Genomic DNA, 19,357 nt, shown 5'->3' with positions numbered 1-19,357 from the left:
ATTAGGAGCTATATGTCCTCTCTTGGAGCAGATTTGGCATTCAGGCACAATGTAGCTTCTAGTCTATGTGTTGCTAGACCAAGGTTGCCAATTATTTGTACTGGACTTAGTACCAGATGACTGTCCTCTGTTATTTCCAAAGTTTGAGCCTCGATACCCTCTATTAGATTTCTGTCCAAAAAATGGTTTGGAACTAGCATTAGAATTATTGAAGGGCCTAGGAGCAGGGCCATTCCCAACAAAACCATACGAGTTAGAAAAATCCGAGTACATAGATGAAGGTCGTGGCATGACAAACGAACTTGAAGGATATTGAGCAGGAGAATGCATGAGACCATTAGATGGAAATGTTGTTGCTAGAAAAGAAAAACCTTGAAAAGTAAAGGGTGAAACAACAGAACCTGGAGGCTGATATGGTAAACTCAGATTGGAACCCTCACTAGGTACTCTAGTAAGTGTCCCACCAGTAGTAAATGGAACATTACCAGAATTACTAGATGATCCTTGAGACTGCATAGACTGAGAAGATGATCCTTGCATATACAATCCAGAAAAAGTATTAGGGAGAGTATTAACCATAGATTCAATTTCCCTTTCAGCACACAACAATTGCTCCCTAAACTCTTTGAGTGTAATAGGATTGTCTCTAGTAAAAATCACAGTTCTTATAGTAGAGTATTCTCTAGGTAATCCAGATAATGCAGCCACCACAAAATCATTATCAGAAACAGATTCATTAGCAGCAATCAATTGATCCTTTATATTTCTCAACTTAGACAAATATTGATCTATTGAATCACCTCATTTCTGTATAGTTTGAAACTCAGTCTTTAAGGTATTCACCTCACCCTAGCCTTCGAAACTGAAGCATAACGATCTTGAAGATTAGACCAAGCTTTATGCGCAGTTTTACAACCCAATACATGTTCAATAGATTCATTAGACAAAGTAGCAATCAATAGACTCAAGAGTACTAAATCAATCGATTCCCATTCAAGAAAAGCCTCAGTAATCATATTAGTAACCCCACGCTCTGAATCAACCACAAATTTAGAAGGACAAACAGCGGTGCCATCAAAATGACCAAACATCTTGTACCCTTTCATAACCGACTTGAACTGATAAACCCATTTCGAGAAGTTCTTATCATTCAACTTGATTGTAAGCATACCCAAAAGACCTTCAACTCGAATAGTATTAGACGCCATTACTACACAAACTATTCAGAATTCAACAGCACAGATACACCAAAGAACAACTTCAACTCCACAGATATAAGAACACCAAAAAAAAAAAAAGAGCTCAGATGGCTTCTGACCCAAACAACAAACAATCTTGAAATGGCTTCGTGCCCAAACAGCAAACAATCTTGAAATGGCTTCGTGCCGCAAAGAAACAATCTACTACTTCACAGAATCAAAAATCATACAATTTTGCAATGAATTGAAACATATAACATGAGAATTCCAGCAAATGTCAAGAAACCCAATTGCATCGACTTCAAATTCCGGATGCCCACAACGCTGATGGACCTCAGAAAATCAAGCATTCGAATAATCGTGAGACCACAGCAAAATCACTGGCTCTGGATACCATATTAACTACTGTGAGAAAATATCAAAGATTGATCAAGAAAGTAGAAAATGAATCAAGGAGGAAGAACACAGAGAAAGAAATGAGTCTTTAAAGATGACTATTCATTCAATACAATGATATATCCTACGGAGTCTTTTAGAAAGGTTGCATATATAGGCACCCTTTAACCGACTACAAAAAGGCTAAACATGACTCACCAAACTTTATCTAAAATAACCATTCTTTAACAAACCCCAACTGCCTTTGCTGACATGGTAGATACATCTTCAAAAACTTGCCATGTGTCCTCTCTTATCATTAAGAACCTGTTAGTCACGTGGTCTTAATGTGTGACCCGATAACATTCGGAGTAGTTATGTGTTGATCCGAAACACATTAAATTCATGTCGTTTTGGGTTGGGTTAACATGTCATGTAAGAAATTGCCAAGTCTTAAAGAAACCCTAATTTGTTAACCGTTTCTTCTATTTAGTATCTAAGGGACACTTCGTGAGATGAATTTCGTAACTTTTTCAATGATCCGAAGAGTTTATATTTCAATTCAATTCTTAGCAAAAATTAAAGAAATCCAAAACTATTATGGCATTTAATTGCAATGAAGAGAGTAAATGATGTTTCAAAAAAAAAAAAAAACTTAAATATCTACTACTAGAGATCATTTTTAAAAGAAGACTTAAAAGATAAATAGTTGGATCGTTGAAATACAATGTAGAGTCAATCCCATGAATGTATTTACGTTGAGAGATTTCTCTAGACCTGGTAATTTCTTACACGACCTGTTAACACGACACAAAAATAACGGGTTCTAGGTCAACATGATAACTAATCAGGTCGTTGTCGGGTCACCCGTTAATAATGGGTCATTAACGGGTTTACACGTGTGTAAGCCATGGGTACGTAACCTGTTTCGACCTGTTAAGAAAAACAATTATTTTGATGAATTTAAAGTTATACTACCTAAAATACTTACTATAAAATACAATAGCCATAATATACATATTGTATACTAAATATATATTATTCTAGATAAGTTAAAAAAAATTAGGTTTTATTTATTTATTTATTTTATTATGCGAGTTTCTTATTATCATTACTGGGATAAATTTTACTTGACATGTTGTCCAAATATCAAATTAGCTAACATAGTATTAGTAAAGTAAAAGATAGACTTTCAATTTCAGGGTCAACGATCTAACTAAATTTTTTAATCTCTCTCATATGGTCATACTCATGAATGTTTTACCAACTTCGAAACCTGATACCATAATCCATATTTCTTAAATTTATATTTAACCATCGATTGCGTTTACGCTATTTCTTTTCATCAAATTTCATTTTTTCAAATTTTTCGTTTTTTTTTAAACATTATCTTTTTAGCAAATGTAGAAAAATGAACAGTACGAATCGTTGATATCACGTTAGCATCTGTCGCTCTTATTGTATCATACATACATACATATATATATTATTTTTTATTTTCCACACTTCAACATTAATTAACATTTATGTGCTACTTGAAAGACAAATGTGTTGTTATATTTTGAAGTAATATTTATGTGACAATGTAGTATGTATATAGTAATTTAGTATATTTTTTTTATTTGATTATTTATTGGTTTAAAATATATTTTTTAACTGGTAATAGGTCGGGTCATATTACTCGTTTATTTTTACGAATGTTACACGATACGACCCGTTAAAATATCGAATATGACACAAAATTGATACGAACACGAAAAACATGGCAAGAATGCCATGTCTAGATTTCTCAACTGAAGCTCACTATATTTATTAGTCTTGAGTTTTGATTGTGGGTGAATAATAATTGTGTGTGGTGTTGGGTTGAGTTGGGTTTGTTAGATGCTTTAAATTTTTTGTTAACACATGGTTGCTTTTTACTGTAGTGAAATAGTTATAATATCAAATCTTTTATATAAAATAGGACCCTTTTTGGTCACGGATGATTTTTGAAATTTGACCTGGTTGCTTAAATTTTTTTTTATTTTTTAACAAACAATATTTTATTTACACACTAAGAGAGTGGGGTAAGTGTTAAATCTTATAATGAATTAACAATAATGTTATTTAAATTTGTTTTTGATAAAAATCAAACTTAAGACCTCTCACTTATAAGTAAAAAAAAAAATCACTATATTATGATACTAAGTGGCTACCTCGTTCCCCCATTTTTATCCCTCAATTCTAGAAATTAATCATTACTGTCTCTACCACATCCGTCAATCCATATTGTGTATGTTTGTTAAATATTTTATCAATTTATTGATGTGGCGCACATATATCCAATTAAACATCGACACGTAAATTATGCAGTTAAGCTTTCTCTCAAATTTTGTTCTTTAGTTATTCTTCTACTTGATGCATTTAGAACTAGTTTGGTATTACTGTGTTTTAAAAAAAAACTACTTCTGCTATGCTGTAAGAATAAGCGGATGTGAAATAAAGTTATAGAGTATTTGGTAAACCTTTTTGTAAAAATGCTTTTGAAAAAAAAAGCAGTATTATAGTGTTTGGTAAACTTTTATGTAAAACAGATGTGAAAAAAAGGTAGTTTTTCAAAGTTAGGTTTTGCAGCTTCTTGTTTTTGGCTTTTTTTCACCCAAAACTATAAAAAAAAAATGAAGCTGAATGTTTACGAAACACAAAAAAAACTCTCAGCTTTTTTGAATACCAACTTTTTTCATAATCACCTCAATAGCAAACCACCTTAATATTGTATATTGAGCCAAGGAGACTTTTTATAATTTCTTTCAGTGGCACATAGTGCCAACTTGGCGTGCAAGGGGCCACTTGTCAAAATATTGATTCCACTTGCCTTCAACAACAACAAATCTGTGGTTGAAGACAAATGTGCCATGGTACTCCAATATTTTAGTTAGCCCCTTTTCTTCTTTTTTTTGGCAAACTTTAGTTAGTCCCTTTATTCGGAAGAGGATTCTCTTCTGAGCTTAGGATAGGAATTCTTCTGACCACGAAATTCATACTGTTCAAATTTAATTTAATGGTTATAATTATTATAACTTTTAGAGGGTTTTCCTGTTTAGAGCCGTTGGATTAAATTTGAACGATCTGGATTTCGTGGTCAGGAGGATTCCCATAGGAAAGGATCCTCTTCCCCTTTATCCTTCTTAGTGGGATGACATATGGCACGAGATGTAGAAATTTCTGACCAAATCATGTAACAAAAGTTTTCCACAACAAAGGAGAATATCCAAATTAAATATAAATCAAACCAAAATTCAAGAAGAAGATTGCACTATATGACCCCTACTGAATTGTTGATGATGTTTTTATTGCTTTTACATGCATTAGCATAGCTATAATTAGAGTAATGTTAGGTAAACTACTTTTTTAGATTAATTTATAAATTATGTGATGTATAATCAATAAAAAATAAGTACATTAATTAAGATTTAAGTAAAAATTCAATTATCAACAACTACGTCATGTGATATCTAGTGAGTATTCACCTTCCAATTTAGTGTAATAAAAAAAAGCCACGTGTTCCTTGTTTTTAAAAATCAGGAAAAATTATTAACATATCTATTATTTTTTTAAATAATAAAACATATGTTAAAAATATTATTAAACAAAATCAAAAGATTAGTACTCAACATTGAATAATAAGTATGAAAAAAAAAATCGACGACAAGAAAGCAACAATCAGTAATGACACACAACTGATGCCACAAAAAAAAAAGGCGGCTAGAAGATTTTTTTTTTTAGTACATTGATATTTTTATATTAGAGTGAGGATGAGTTTGGCTAAACCACACAATAGACAACTTAATTTGGTATCAAATTCGTTATCTACGAGATTCAAACATAAAACCTCTCACTTTCAAGTGAAGAAGAATATCATCAGATTATATTATTAAGTGGTAGGCAGCTCGAAGACTTAACTTTTCGTTTATAAAAGTTACACATTGATGCAGCATAATACCTGATCCACATTTTAAAATTGACATCCCATTGACCATAAAAGATATCAAATCTAAGTTTTCTTCAGAACTTGCCGGTGTTAATTTGTTTATATTCATGCACTTAATCCTGGTCTTAGAGTTCTTAATTTAACAACTCTACCAGTTTCAAGAAACATGAAAAGATGAGTGTGAGATTACTTTATGGATATTCTTGTGCGGCACAAGATAGCCATTGCCAACACTCTCAACATACGCGTATAATAGTTGCCGCCCTAGGTAATTTGATGAACGTAATTTGATGATAGGATCGTTGAGGTATATTATGGAGTAAATTTCACAAAAATACATGTGCCAAAAGCATTCTCTTTAGATCCTAGCGTACGTTTGATCCTTTGAGGGAGCTAAAGCCCTTCCACATGGAATTCTTAGATCACTATATTAAGGAGTGGATTTTACAAAAAAAAAAAAAAAAGTGTCAAAAACATGTATCTCTGAATCTTATCTTACATTAATTTGATGATTTGATCCTTCGAGCGAGCTAGCGCCCTTCCACATGGAACTCTTAGTCTTAGATCGCTATGTACAACTTTTGTGCTCAACATCACAATCTTAGCTAGCTTGAGCCTTAGAAACCTGCACTTTCATCTCCGTAGTTTTGGCTAATCTTGCAAGTAGTGTTTAATCGTTAGGGTAAAGAAAAGAGCATAGAAGGGTTATTACTTTAATATATTCAATATTTAATTTTACTCCTTTTACCTCTAGCTAATATTTGACATTAAAGTACTGAGTACTGTAATATTTAGAGAGTAATGTTAGGAAAACTAAATTTGTAGACAAAATTTGCAAACTAAATTATGTGTCACCAATAGGAAATGAGTTCGTTTATCAACGTTTAAGTAATAAATCAATCATCAACTTCCACATCATTTAATTTACAAAAATTTATTTACAAATTTAATCTTCCTAACATTACTCATAACCATCTAATTCGATCGCATTTTAAAAATAATAATAAACATTATATACCTGCAATACAATTAAAAGAACCAAAGTTCAAGGAATAATTAGATATTCTGCCAAATTTGTGCACCAACCATCCAGATATTATAACATTCACCAATATTTGAGCATTTGGCTGCGGACTTCCACTTCCACCTTCTCTTGTATTTGTTTCATAATCCAGATATTATAACATTCACCAATATTTGAGCATTTGGCTGCGGACTTCCACTTCCACCTTCTCTTGTATTTGTTTCATAGTCCTTGTCCCTTTTCGGCAGATTGTCGATTTTCCTAGGCAGTGCGGCGGGCGTGGCCTCTCCTCTGATGCAGTGCAGGAAGCCATTTTTATATGCCACCAATGCATTACTATCACGGTATCACCTAGGCGTGGGACTCAGTCTTGCCTACACGTGCAACTTAGAGTTCGAAATCCTTTAATGTAAAAAAAAAAATGAAAAAAAAAAAATGAGGGGAGAAGTTTCCTCCCAATTTCCCTTCAATTATAGTTTAGGTTTTTGTCTCTTGCTCCAAGTGGGGAAGCCACTGACCTAACAATATATCATTTTCTGCCTTTTATAATTTTCGCGGGCTCCTCCTGCACCTTAAAGTGATTACAGAGACCACTGCCTTATTGGACCATCGTTTTACTAGTCGTTGGCCGTCCAAGACCACTTTTTCCACAGCCTTCCTTCCGAGACGTCGTCTTCACAACATGATATTTAATTTTGATATGAAATTGATGATTGGATTATTAACAAAATTTGTTAAACTAATGACACAGAAATTGATGATTGGATTATTAATTTAGTATTGATAAACGTGCTCATTGTTATTAGTAACACAACATTTAATTTTTAAAATTTTGTCTACAAATTTAATCTCTCTATCATTACACACCATACATGTAGCGAATGCAACCACACATTAAGTTTCGAAAGTTTCGTTCTTTGTTGAATGACCCATGTCTTAATAGTTAATTTCCCCACTAAAGAAAAGGTAGAGAGAGAGAGAGAGAGAGAGAGAGAGAGAGAGAGAGAGATACTAGAACTACCGTTGTGGTCTTGTTCGGTTTCAAACACTTTCAAACTCTATATATATTATTCTTCTTGAAGTTTCCTCGATCTAAGCTCAAGAAACCCTAATTAGCTCAATACAGTAGAGACGAGTATACGTAGCAGCGCTTCAGTGTAATTAGCTCCAATTGGCTGCTGGAAATCTGTAAGTAATATTCTATATATCATGATTTCGCTTATCAAAATTAATGGTATGCATTAAACAAAACTTACCATGCCAGTATTTTAGATCTCTATCTTTGTTTACTTAATTTTCACACTCATTATCTTCACTTTATTTGGAATCGAGTACCTTGTCCAGTGATCAGATTGCTTGAATATATATTTAACTTTCTTTTTTACTTATCAATCTTGTACGTACAATTACATGACTTAATCAATTAGAAGCATAACAGATTCCCCATGCCATGTATTGTTGTAAGTTCGCCAGCGGTTCTGGAACAAATTAATGGAAGAAGAAGGAAAATGGAAAGACTACAAAAGAGAACGGAAAAACTTTATCTTTTATTTTTGTAATATATGTAAAATATACAGCGACCATTGACTTTCTTCAATTTTAATTGCACTTGCTCCAATTTTAATTGCTCAATTATCAAAGGATTTTAGTGAATAAACAATTTTAACAAAAAATGATCCCCACCATTACAAATAGGGTCCCTCGTATGTTTTTAGTCGTATGTTTTTAGTGCCGGACGTATGGCTATTTCATGCGATAAACTTTTTGGTAGTTCGTAAACCTGACGTAGGTGACTGACGTAAAATGAACGAACCAAATTTGTTGGTCTTTTTTCTTGTTCTAGTCTCTAGATGACTAATACTATTCGAATTTTCAAAAGAAATACACTGAAACTTTCTTTTCTAAATAAATTTTAAATTGGCACTCCATGTGGATGGCAAATTTAATTTATTTTTTCACTGTAAATATGTCGTTGTATAAAAAAATTAAAACTATCATTATATTAATGTGAATGAAATATCACTTGTTATTGGTTCTCTTGCTATGCTTTAGAAACATATTAGTATATTACAGTATAAATTAGTTGGTAATTCAGATTTTTCTGTGGAGATGTTTATATATATTCTGCAAGTTCATAGGGAAAAATGTCTAGTCCACAAGCACAATGTGTACCTGCCCCAGCTGGGATCCAGGCGGCAGCAAATGGCGTTCCGGCTGCTGGAAATGTAATCATCGGCATTGCGGCACCGATTCAACCGAGGCATCCTTCGCGTCATCTACTAGAAAATACCAACAGTACTATACGATCTCTCTCTTTCATGCACATCCCATGTATACATACACGTAGCATATGATTAATTGATATATATAGTCTCCATATATATATGCGTTGTATTTGCACCTGTGAAGGTTAATTAAAGTGGTAGAAGTCTGCAAATTGATTAGTTGGGAAAAAGAAAAACAATCAGCGTGGAAATAAAAAAATAACTTGAATTAACATCAATTAATAATACAGAGCTAGGTGAAGTTATATGCTATACATGAATATGAGATAAATATTGCATGAAAGTGTGAAGATCAAAACATGTATTAAATAATATCATTTTATGAAAAGTTGGTTTAAACCCAATATCTTAAGCATACTTTTGAATAACCCATTTTTTTTAAAGAGTAATGCTATAGAGACCATCGATTTAAACTATTTTTTTTCTCAATTAATGTGTAGTTAATGGCTTAAATCATTTATAACACACATGTATGATCAATAATTTTTCCCTACAAAAATTCAAAATTTTTATTTTTTTCTTCTTCCTCGTCAAAATTTCATGTTCTTCACCTCTAAAATCCTATGAATTTCATGGCATTCCTCCTCCTCCTACAAAGTGCTTCTTACCTTGTTAAAGGTTCAAGTGTACCTAGAATAAAGAAGTTTTTTTTTTCGGTAATTGTTACTTTTCTTCGTACTGTAGGTAACGTAATTTTAAAACTTTTCACTCACACATGTTTTAATCATCTTGATGTTGTATTTGTTAACAAGGTATAAATTTGTTATAAAAATTCCTGCCTAGCGCTACTTAGGCCCCGCCTGTATAGGCGCTAGCCTGTTGGTCACCACCCAATTAATCTTTAGAAGTTTGAAAATTAATAAAGGGGCATAGACCTGCTTAGGCGCCCGCTTAGGTCACAACTCTCATTTAAGCATAAAATAGATATTTTTCTTTTTTCTTTTTTTTTTAATAAATTGTAAGAAACTTGTTGAATACTTAGATGAACACTCATTACATGTTTGTTCCTCATGTTTTCAATATGTTCTAAAACTTTATAATATATGTCATTCTATTTTTCAATTTATGTATCTTACTACAATTATGTATTTTTAAGTATAAACAGACACTTTTTGTTAAAAAAAAGTATACACAAACACTAATTTATACGACATATAATAAATTTACATAAATCCGCCTAGTACGATTAGGCCTCTGCCTAGTAGCTTAGTGTCTTTTAGAATCTTGATATGATTTTTACGTCTATTAGCAAGGTAATATAATTTTTATGTCTATTAACAAGGTAATACAGTATCGTTCCTATTAATAAGATAATTTCAAGAATGTATATGAGTTCTTAAGGTTGAAAATTGAAATCCAATTTTTGGAACAACAAAAACGTTTTAAAATTGAATTTCAAGGGTAAAATAGTCCTACCAAATATGTAACCTAGTCAGCATGATACTTATGTGGATTATTTTATCTAGTGAGTTCTTTCCACATTTTGCACGGTTGACCGAGTCTAAATAAAAAAAATCTCATTTTGAAAAGTATACAAATGTCATAATCGTTCAAAAAAAAATAATTTTCATAATCATAATTGTTTACTTTATTATTATTAAGATATTATCCTTAAAATAAAAAAAATTAAGGGGTTCTAACTTTAATCCTTCAAAAATATTAACATTTAAATAAAAAGTAATGTTAAATTACAAATGAATTATAATTCTTTGATGTGTATTTTACTTCAAATCAATATTCGACTTTTATTTAAGGGAACTTTAGCGAAAAGCTCCCGGTACTATTCATTTTAACGAAAAACCATATTTTTACACTATAAAGTCAATTCTGATACTATTTATTTTACCCTTTATTTTGTCCTTATCGTTAAAATTCAAAGTTTTCTAGCCATTTTCATTAATTTTCCTTTTATTTAATACTTAATATGTATTTTATTTAAATTCTCCCATTAAATATTTGAATCGATTAATACACACATTTTAATTCTTTGACAAAAAAAAAAATACACATTTTAGTTCATTTATTTTGATTAACTTCCTCCCCTCAAATCGTTAAAAATGAACCTAAATGAGAAAAAATTCGAAATAAAATTTGTTACACATAAGAAAAATATAGGAATACATAAGTGTACTGATAATATATATTAAAATGAATTGATTTACCTAAATATCTTAATAGAAATGTATGTACCAAAATATATTATCATGAATTAATGCATCTAAATGTCTGTTCCGAAATGGATATACCAAAGTATATTATATAAATTACTTTCTAAATAATATAAATAAGTTAGTTTACCTAAATGTCTAAAGCAAAATATTATGATGAATGAAATGAAAATTATGAAGAAAAAGAGAAATAAAATATCCTAATATAATTAACATATGAAGTGATTAAATGTATGCTGACATTTACAGTGACTCAACAGACTACAATTAGTTTTAATCTTACTTAAGGTTTTAGTCTAAGTGTGACATTTTTCAAGGATTAGGATGAAGTTTTCTAAAAAATCAATAAATTTGGCTACCATGTATATGTATTGAACAAATCGATTTTTTGATAACAAGTAATATCCTCAAATGAACCATTTATTTCTTTGATGCATATGATTGACTAAATGATACAAAGTAATAGACGGTTTATCTATTTAGACAAGAATCATATTCAGACAATAATCAATCTAATTTTAAATAGATGGTATGCCAAATCCTTCTACGAAAGCATATTTGTGTACACATATATATTATACGTTCACAAATTAACCATATGCTTACTCTAACTACATCCCTTGCATCCATCACAGGAGAGGCATACTTGAACTTGTGTATGCCCCTTTACAAAGCTGCAATGGAAGGCAACTGGGAAACCACCAAAGGCATCTTAAAAATCAATCCGGCACTCTTAACTGCTAGCATAACAAAAGGATGGCAAACTGTTCTGCACGTTGCAGCAGGAGCAAAGAACAATATTCAGATTGTGGCAGAACTAGTCAAAATGATAGATGAAGACGACTTGGCACTTCAAGACAATAAAGGAAATACGGCACTGAGCTTTGCCGCTGCAGCTGGAACCGTAGAAATTGCCGATATTTTGATACGAAAAAATAGGTTCTTGCCAACAATTCCAGGTGGCGAAGGAATGACACCACTTTATATGGCTGCTTTGTTAGGACAGTCTGAAATGGCAACGTATTTATACCCAAAAACGTATAAAATGTTGGATGAAATGGGCCGTAACGTTCTTTTTTTCTGTTGTATCGATCATGGTCTTTATGGTAAGTACTTGGAACTTGTTAGACATTAAAGACATCTTTATTTCTCGACTACTATTCTTTTAATCTTTGTAAAATTGTGCAGATTTAGCCATGAAGTTGCTACAAGATGATAGAACATTAGCAACGGTCCGTAAAAGCGACAAAGAAACGGCCTTGCATGTCTTAGCTCGAAAGTCTTCAGAATTTGGCGACCAAAGTACTCCAGGAATGTGCAGAAGACTTATCAAAACACGTGAGTTAATTCTTCTAAAATATGATATCAAAATGTGATGAGTTATATAAAAACAAACTTTCGTATTTAATCACCGCACATTTGCCTGCATATTCTTTTGACTATCAACCCTTTTGTTTATGTTGTAACCTTTTTAATTTTCAGTTCAAGTACTCCCAGGGATGAATGTTTCTTACAAAAGAAACTTGAAGCAAACTCAAGCCCTCAAACTAGTCGAATGCCTTTGGAAAGAAATGTTGAAACATGACGACGACGAAGTGATGCTTCTGATAAGAGAACCTTCAGAATTAGTATTTGACGCTGCAAAATTAGGAAATTTTGAGTTCTTATATGTGCTTATTGGCTTTTATCCGGAATTGCTATTAGAATATGATGACAACAATCGAACTATATTCCATATTGCAGTCTTGCATCGTCATGCAAGTATCTTTAATCTCGTGCATGTGACAGGCTCCATCAAAGATATCATAGCAACATTTACTGATGATGAGAATAACAACATTCTACATCTAGCTGCAAAACTGGCACCTCAAGACCAACTCAATCTTGTGTCCGGAGCAGCTCTTCAGATGCAACGAGAATTAGTATGGTTTGAGGTATCATTAAAGTTCATCTTATAATCAACCTTAATCCGTCTTGCCTAGAAATTCCTTGCTTCTCTAATTTCATTATCGATCATTGATGTGGCAGGAAGTCGAGAAGATTGTGCAAAACCTCCCTTTATAGATATGAAAAATAAGCAAGGCAAGACACCTCGAGAATTATTCACTAGCGAGCATGAGGATCTATTGCGCAAGGGAGAATCATGGATGAAGGACACTGCAAATTCATGCATGCTTGTTTCAACTCTTATCGCCACTGTCGTGTTTTCAGCCGCATTTAGCATTCCGGGAGGTATAAATGATAATAAAGGAACACCAAATTCCATAAAAGAGACAGCCTTTTTAATATTCGCCATATCTGATGGAGTAGCACTCTTTTCCTCCTCAACTGCAATCCTCATGTTCTTGTACATCCTCACGTCACGGTATGCTGAAAACGATTTTCTCAAATCTTTACCGTTGAAGTTGATGATCGGGCTTACATCTCTCTTCGTGTCAATAACATCCATGATGGTAACTTTCAGCACAACCTTCTATTTATCTTGCCATGATGGATTAATATGGGTTCCAGATATTATATTCATATTTGCATTTGTTCCGGTTGCTTTGTTCGCTTTCTTACAGTATCCTCTCTTGTTTGATATGTTCTTTTCGACATATTATTCAAGTCTTTTGTTTCAGCCAAGGAGGGTTATGATTTAATATGTAGAACGCTCTACTGAAACCTTGCCTCCACAATAATGTGTATATATGTTCTAGCTCAGAGTTGTGATTAAATAAGAATGATCATCTATATTGACACGAATGGTTGGCAGTAAATTTGGTATAGTTATAAAATTTGATATTTAAACTTTTTTCACTCGAACTATTTTATTTTATATTTAACCACCCAAACTTCACATGGTGCCCTCTTAGCCTGATTACGGCAAATCATTTATAGATAATACTTGCATCCCTCAAGTGGGGATGTACATATCCCCGATTTGCAAAAAATGTATTTTGACTATACAAATTCAAGTATTCAATCGTCAGAACAGTTCAATCTCCTATAATCTTCAATTGAACATCACCTCTACAAAAATTCATTTGAAATGAAGATCGTAAAATCATTGAAACATATCAAATAAATGGAAGGTTCATTATGTATATGTTACATGTACCTACTCCATCGATTTGTTCTATTCATTTGAATGACTAAATAAGCTCCAATTAGGTGATCTATAAATGATGATTAAGAAATTTAGCTACTCCAATTGTTAATTTATATGATCAAGATACGTTATACGCAAACGGAAAATATGTGCATCCCCATATAGTAGAATGCAAGTATTATCCTATCATTTATCCCATTATTGTAGCCAAAACAAGTGCATGCGGATTTTTTTCTCCCTAAAAAAGCTAGCACTCCATTTTCTCTAAAATTCATCAATTATAGACCCTATCAACATTAATGATTTCGAAAACAATTGTTCGGCCGTAAATAAGAAAAAAGGCCTGTTATGAGGCTAATTTATTTTATTTGCTCAAAATCATGCGATACGGCCCACCAACTCCAAAGCCCAGCTCAAGATACTTACCCAAGGCTGGGAAGACCACTTCCTATCACTCCACGACAACATAAGTGTTGAGTTTTGGTTGACAACATAAGTGTTGAGTTTTGGTTTCAATATTTGTTGTATATTTCATTATGAATGTTACAAGAGAGTGAAGGCAACTCTTATAGAGAGCCAAAAGAAAGCTACAATAAATTGTAGGATTACTAAACAAACACAATCCCTAAAATCTGCCCTAACAAATGGAAAAGCAAAAACCAAATTACAAGTAAAAAAGCTTTTACAAGCAACTAAGAAAGGTTGATGTAAGGTGAATGACAAGCTATGGAAAGTGAGGTTGATGTAAGGTGAATGACAAGCTATGGAAAGGTTGATGTAAGGTGAATGACAAGCTATGAAAAGTGACTTTAGCCTATGACTTAGCTAAAGTGAGGATGACAACTCATACATACAACCCATCCATACAAACCGGTTTCAATACACCCTCTCAAGCTAGATCAAGGGGATTGATTGATCCAAGCTTGCACAACAAACGCTGAAACTGAGTAGAGTCTAGTGCTTTTGTGAATAAATCAGCAAGTTGATCGTGGCTGCATATGAACACGGTGTTTATCACCTTAGATTGAACTTGAGCACAAATATAATGGCAGTCAACTTCAATATGTTTGGTCATTTCATGGAATATTGGATTGGAGGCAATGTGCATGGCAGCTTGGTTATCACAATACAAGGACATAGGTGCCATGCTTGTGAATCCGAGCTCAGAAAGAAGACCTTTCAACCATATGAGTTCACAAGCTGTTGCTGCTATAGCCCTATACTCAGCTTCGGCATTAGATCGAGCAATAACAGTTTGTTTCTTGCTCTTCCAAGTGACAAGGTTCCCTCCAACAAATGTGCAAAAACTTGTTGTGGATTTTCGATCAAGGGCATTTCCAGCCCAGTCAGCATCTGTGTAGGCTAAGATTTGATTTGATCCATTGTTCTTCATAATTATCCCCCTTCCTACTGAGCCCTTGAGATATCGAAGTACTCTCTTGACGATTTCCCAGTGAACTAGAGTAGGAGAGTGCATGAACTGACTGGCTAGGCTAACTGAATATGAGATATTAGGCCTAGTAATGGTGAGATAAATAAGTTTCCTAACCATTCGCTGATAAACACTAGGGTCCGAGAGAGGTTCACCTTTTTCATGCCACTGAAGTTTGCTAGCTAAGGGTGTCCGAGTTGGTTTACATTTCATCATGTTAGCTTCATCTAGAAGATTGAGAACATACTTTCTTTAATTCAAGAACAATCCATTTGAAGAGGTAGCCACCTCAATTCCAAGAAAGTATTTCAAGGGCCCCAAGTCTTTAATGGCAAATTTTTGGTGAAGTGACTGCTTAAGCGTCTTGATTTCACTTATATTGTTACCTGTAATAATTAGGTCGTCAACATATCTAAGCACAAACAATTTGCCAGCAATACTACTTTGAACAAACAAAGAAGAGTCAGCATGACTCATTTTGAACCCTGCAGCTTCAAAGACTGAACTAAGTTTCGAATACCAAGCTCGAGGGGACTGTTTGAGACCATATATGGCTTTGTGAAGTCTGTTGGAGATATGCCCTGAAAGTCAATCTTTGGAAGAAACCTTTCAGGACAATGAATGGATGTATGGATGATTTTATACATCAAATGGCAAAGATACTAATTAGGACTATCTCTATAAACAATATATGTCATAAATAGTGAATCCATGGACAATGGATTGATGGAAGAAGTAATCTAATGATGTTAGACTACAGAGACCTTATTCCCATAACCATCATGTCCAAAAAGGTTCCTGGTCATAAGATTGTCGGAGGGATACTGACAATGCATAGACCGGTACATACTATGTCCGCTTCAATTAGAAGGATGGAAAGTCTCATCCCATTGGTGTAGTGACACTAAGACAAGTATGTAGGTGCTCATTAAGGGAATGAGTTCACTGAACACAATCGAATGAGAGTACTTGCATGGAGGTCTACTCACATGTCAAGCAAGTAACTCTAATGGTTGGAATAGTGTAAGTAGTCCTTTGACCTGAGGCATCATCGTTGTCTTGTGGTTAAGTACTTGATCTTTGATTATGTCAAAGTCACTCCATCCACAGGTGTCCACGGCATAGTCGGGGTTAAGCCACTTAGTCATGAAGGCAAGTGAATGTTCAACAAGGAATCTCTAATCCTCGTTATGAGAGGATGAATACTCTAAGATATGATTTGGGAATCTTCGGCCGAAGTATTGAGCGTAATAAAGGAAAGCGTTCCTATACGACTCAATTGAATCATATAACATGGAATAATTACATTAGGGGTTTGACATATTATATCCATACCCTAGTGATGTGATTGAGAGTATTGTTTTAGAGAAGGATTGAATTGCATTGTAATTCCAACTGAATAGGTTTTCCGAACAACTTCTACATTAGCTTGGGTAGCCATGATATATGGTTAGATGTCACTCATGGCTTGTGAGTTCTTCTAGATGATTAAATGTAGTCGTCAAAGAAGAAGGTGAATTAAAAGTAAGTTTTAATTCACTAAGTGATTGGATTAAATATAATCAATTGGATTGGTGCCAATCACCTCACTGCCTTGCTAATTAGAACCTAAAACGATTGTTCACCAATACACTCTTGTAATGAGTAATTAATGGATGATGGAAATAATTAATTGGATTAATTAAGTGTTGTGATTAATTAGAAAGTCTAAAGAAATCATAAAAGCGATATAAGATCGTTTTGGGCTTAAAGAAACGTTCGGGTTTAATTGGGCCCATTGGGCCTAAACCCATTGGGCTTTTATTCAAGCATTGGATGACTTTTAATAAATAAAAGCCCAAAAGCCCAAACAACACTAAGGGGGCTGGCCATATAGAGTGAAAAGGAGAGATAGGAAGTCAAGTTGTTGGCTAGGTTTCTTGGCGTTATAAAAGGAACTTTATAGTGAAAAGTTTATTAGGGTTTTGTGTGTTGTTTTTCACAAAAGAAGAAACCATCTCTCTCTCTCAAAAACTCACACAAGGCCGGCCACCATAGGGGTGATTTAACTAATCATCTTCTCACCCTTTTGGTTATTCCTTCATCTTTCTCACTACACTAGTGGGTGAGGATCTTTAGAGGTTTTCAATTTTGGAAACTTGAAGAGAACCTAGGAGCACTCATTCTAAACAAAGTGGAAGAGGCAAGGAATGAGGCTAGGCTCAAGGAGTTCAAGGAGCAAAGGTCTTGGAGGTGATCCATCCTTGGTCTAAGATCTAGATCAAGAGGTATAAAACTACTCCTAAACTTTGTTCTTATATATAAATTTGTTTTTGATGCATCTTACATAAACCTATGCATCTTGAAGGGGATTTGCATGACTAGAGCTTTGATATTATTTGATAACATGCTTCCGTTGCTTTCGTATATAAATCTTGATTTGTATTTGCATGCTAGTCACTAGAAATCCCACATGAAATCTCATAAATTTCCCTTCAGCAACTTCATGTACACTTCTTCTTCAAGATCTCCATGAAGAAATGCATTATTCACATCCATTTGGAATAAGGGCCATGCATTATTGACTGCCACAGACAACAACACCCTAACTGTGTTCATTTTGGCAACAGGAGCAAAGGTCTCCTTATAGTCAATGCCATAGGTTTGAGTAAAGCCTTGAGCTACTAATTGTGCCTTGTGTCTTTCAATGCTTTCATTGGAGTTGAATTTGGTCTTATATATCCACCTACTTCCCACGACCTTCTTGCCATTTGGAAGATCCACCACACTCCATGTCTGGTTGTCATTCAGAGCTTGAAGCTCTTTAGTCATAGGATCTTGCCTTTCAGGCATGCATATGGCTTCATGAAAATTCCTTGGTTTGAAAGTGTGGGACACTTTGTTAAGGAAAGAAGTATGAGAAGATGAGAATATGTGATAAGAAATGGCTGCAGAGATAGGATTCCTTGCAGTGTAAGTAACATACTCGTGTAACCTCACTGGTGGATGTCTATCTCGTGTAGGATTTCTTTTTAGTGCACTTATAGCTTGCTAATTTGGTTGAGCTTCTGATGGTTCATAGGAGCTTGGCACTGCATCTGTTACATTATCAGTGAGTTGAGAATTATCAGTGCTGATATGAGCAGGAGTGACTTCATGAATTTCTGCTAGAATAGGTAGTGGAAATAGGTCCATAAGATCTTCCATATTAGCATTAGTCTCCAACCCTTTGTGGAAATAAGGTTAATATTCATCAAATTGCACATCTCTAGAGACTACCAGCTTCCCCGTGTTAGGGTTGTACACTTTGTAACCCTTTTGAGAACTGGCGTATCCCATAAACACACATTTGACAGCTCGAGGGTCGAGTTTGTCATGATGGAGAGCTTAAATGTGCACATAACAAGTACAACCAAAGGCCCTGAGGTGAGACAAGCTTATAGGTTTGCCCTTCATGACTTCAAAAGGAGATTTAGTATTCAACACCCGAGTTGGCAATCTATTAATGATGTATGTGGCATTGAGTAGAGCTTGAGACCAAACTTTCTTAGGAACATTCATTTGGATCATAAGTGATCGAGTCTTCTCCAATAAGTCTCGATTGTTTCTCTCTGCCACACCATTTTGTTATGGTGCACTAACACAGCTAGTTTGATACAAAATGCCATGATTGCTCAAGTAATTACTCATGTTATTGGAAGTGTACTCGGTACCATTATCTGATCTTAACATATATAACTTAGATGAAAATTGATTGGTGATTAGGTTGTGAAAGTCCAAAAGCATCAAAAAATCGCTTTTAAGTTTTAAAAGATATAACCAGGTTACTTTAAA

At 33.8% G+C, this 19,357-nt stretch overlaps 1 pseudogene; it reads left to right on the top strand.

Moving 5' to 3' along the window:
- The first annotated feature begins 7,528 nt into the window (after nt 1–7,528).
- Nucleotides 7,529–13,766, top strand: LOC126616191 (ankyrin repeat-containing protein ITN1-like; annotated as a pseudogene).
- Nucleotides 13,767–19,357: the final 5,591 nt, after the last annotated feature.

Source organism: Malus sylvestris, chromosome 3 (assembly GCF_916048215.2).
Source record: "Malus sylvestris chromosome 3, drMalSylv7.2, whole genome shotgun sequence".
In the NCBI taxonomy this organism is placed as follows: Eukaryota; Viridiplantae; Streptophyta; class Magnoliopsida; order Rosales; family Rosaceae; genus Malus; species Malus sylvestris.
This window is presented reverse-complemented; position numbering and strand designations above follow the sequence as displayed.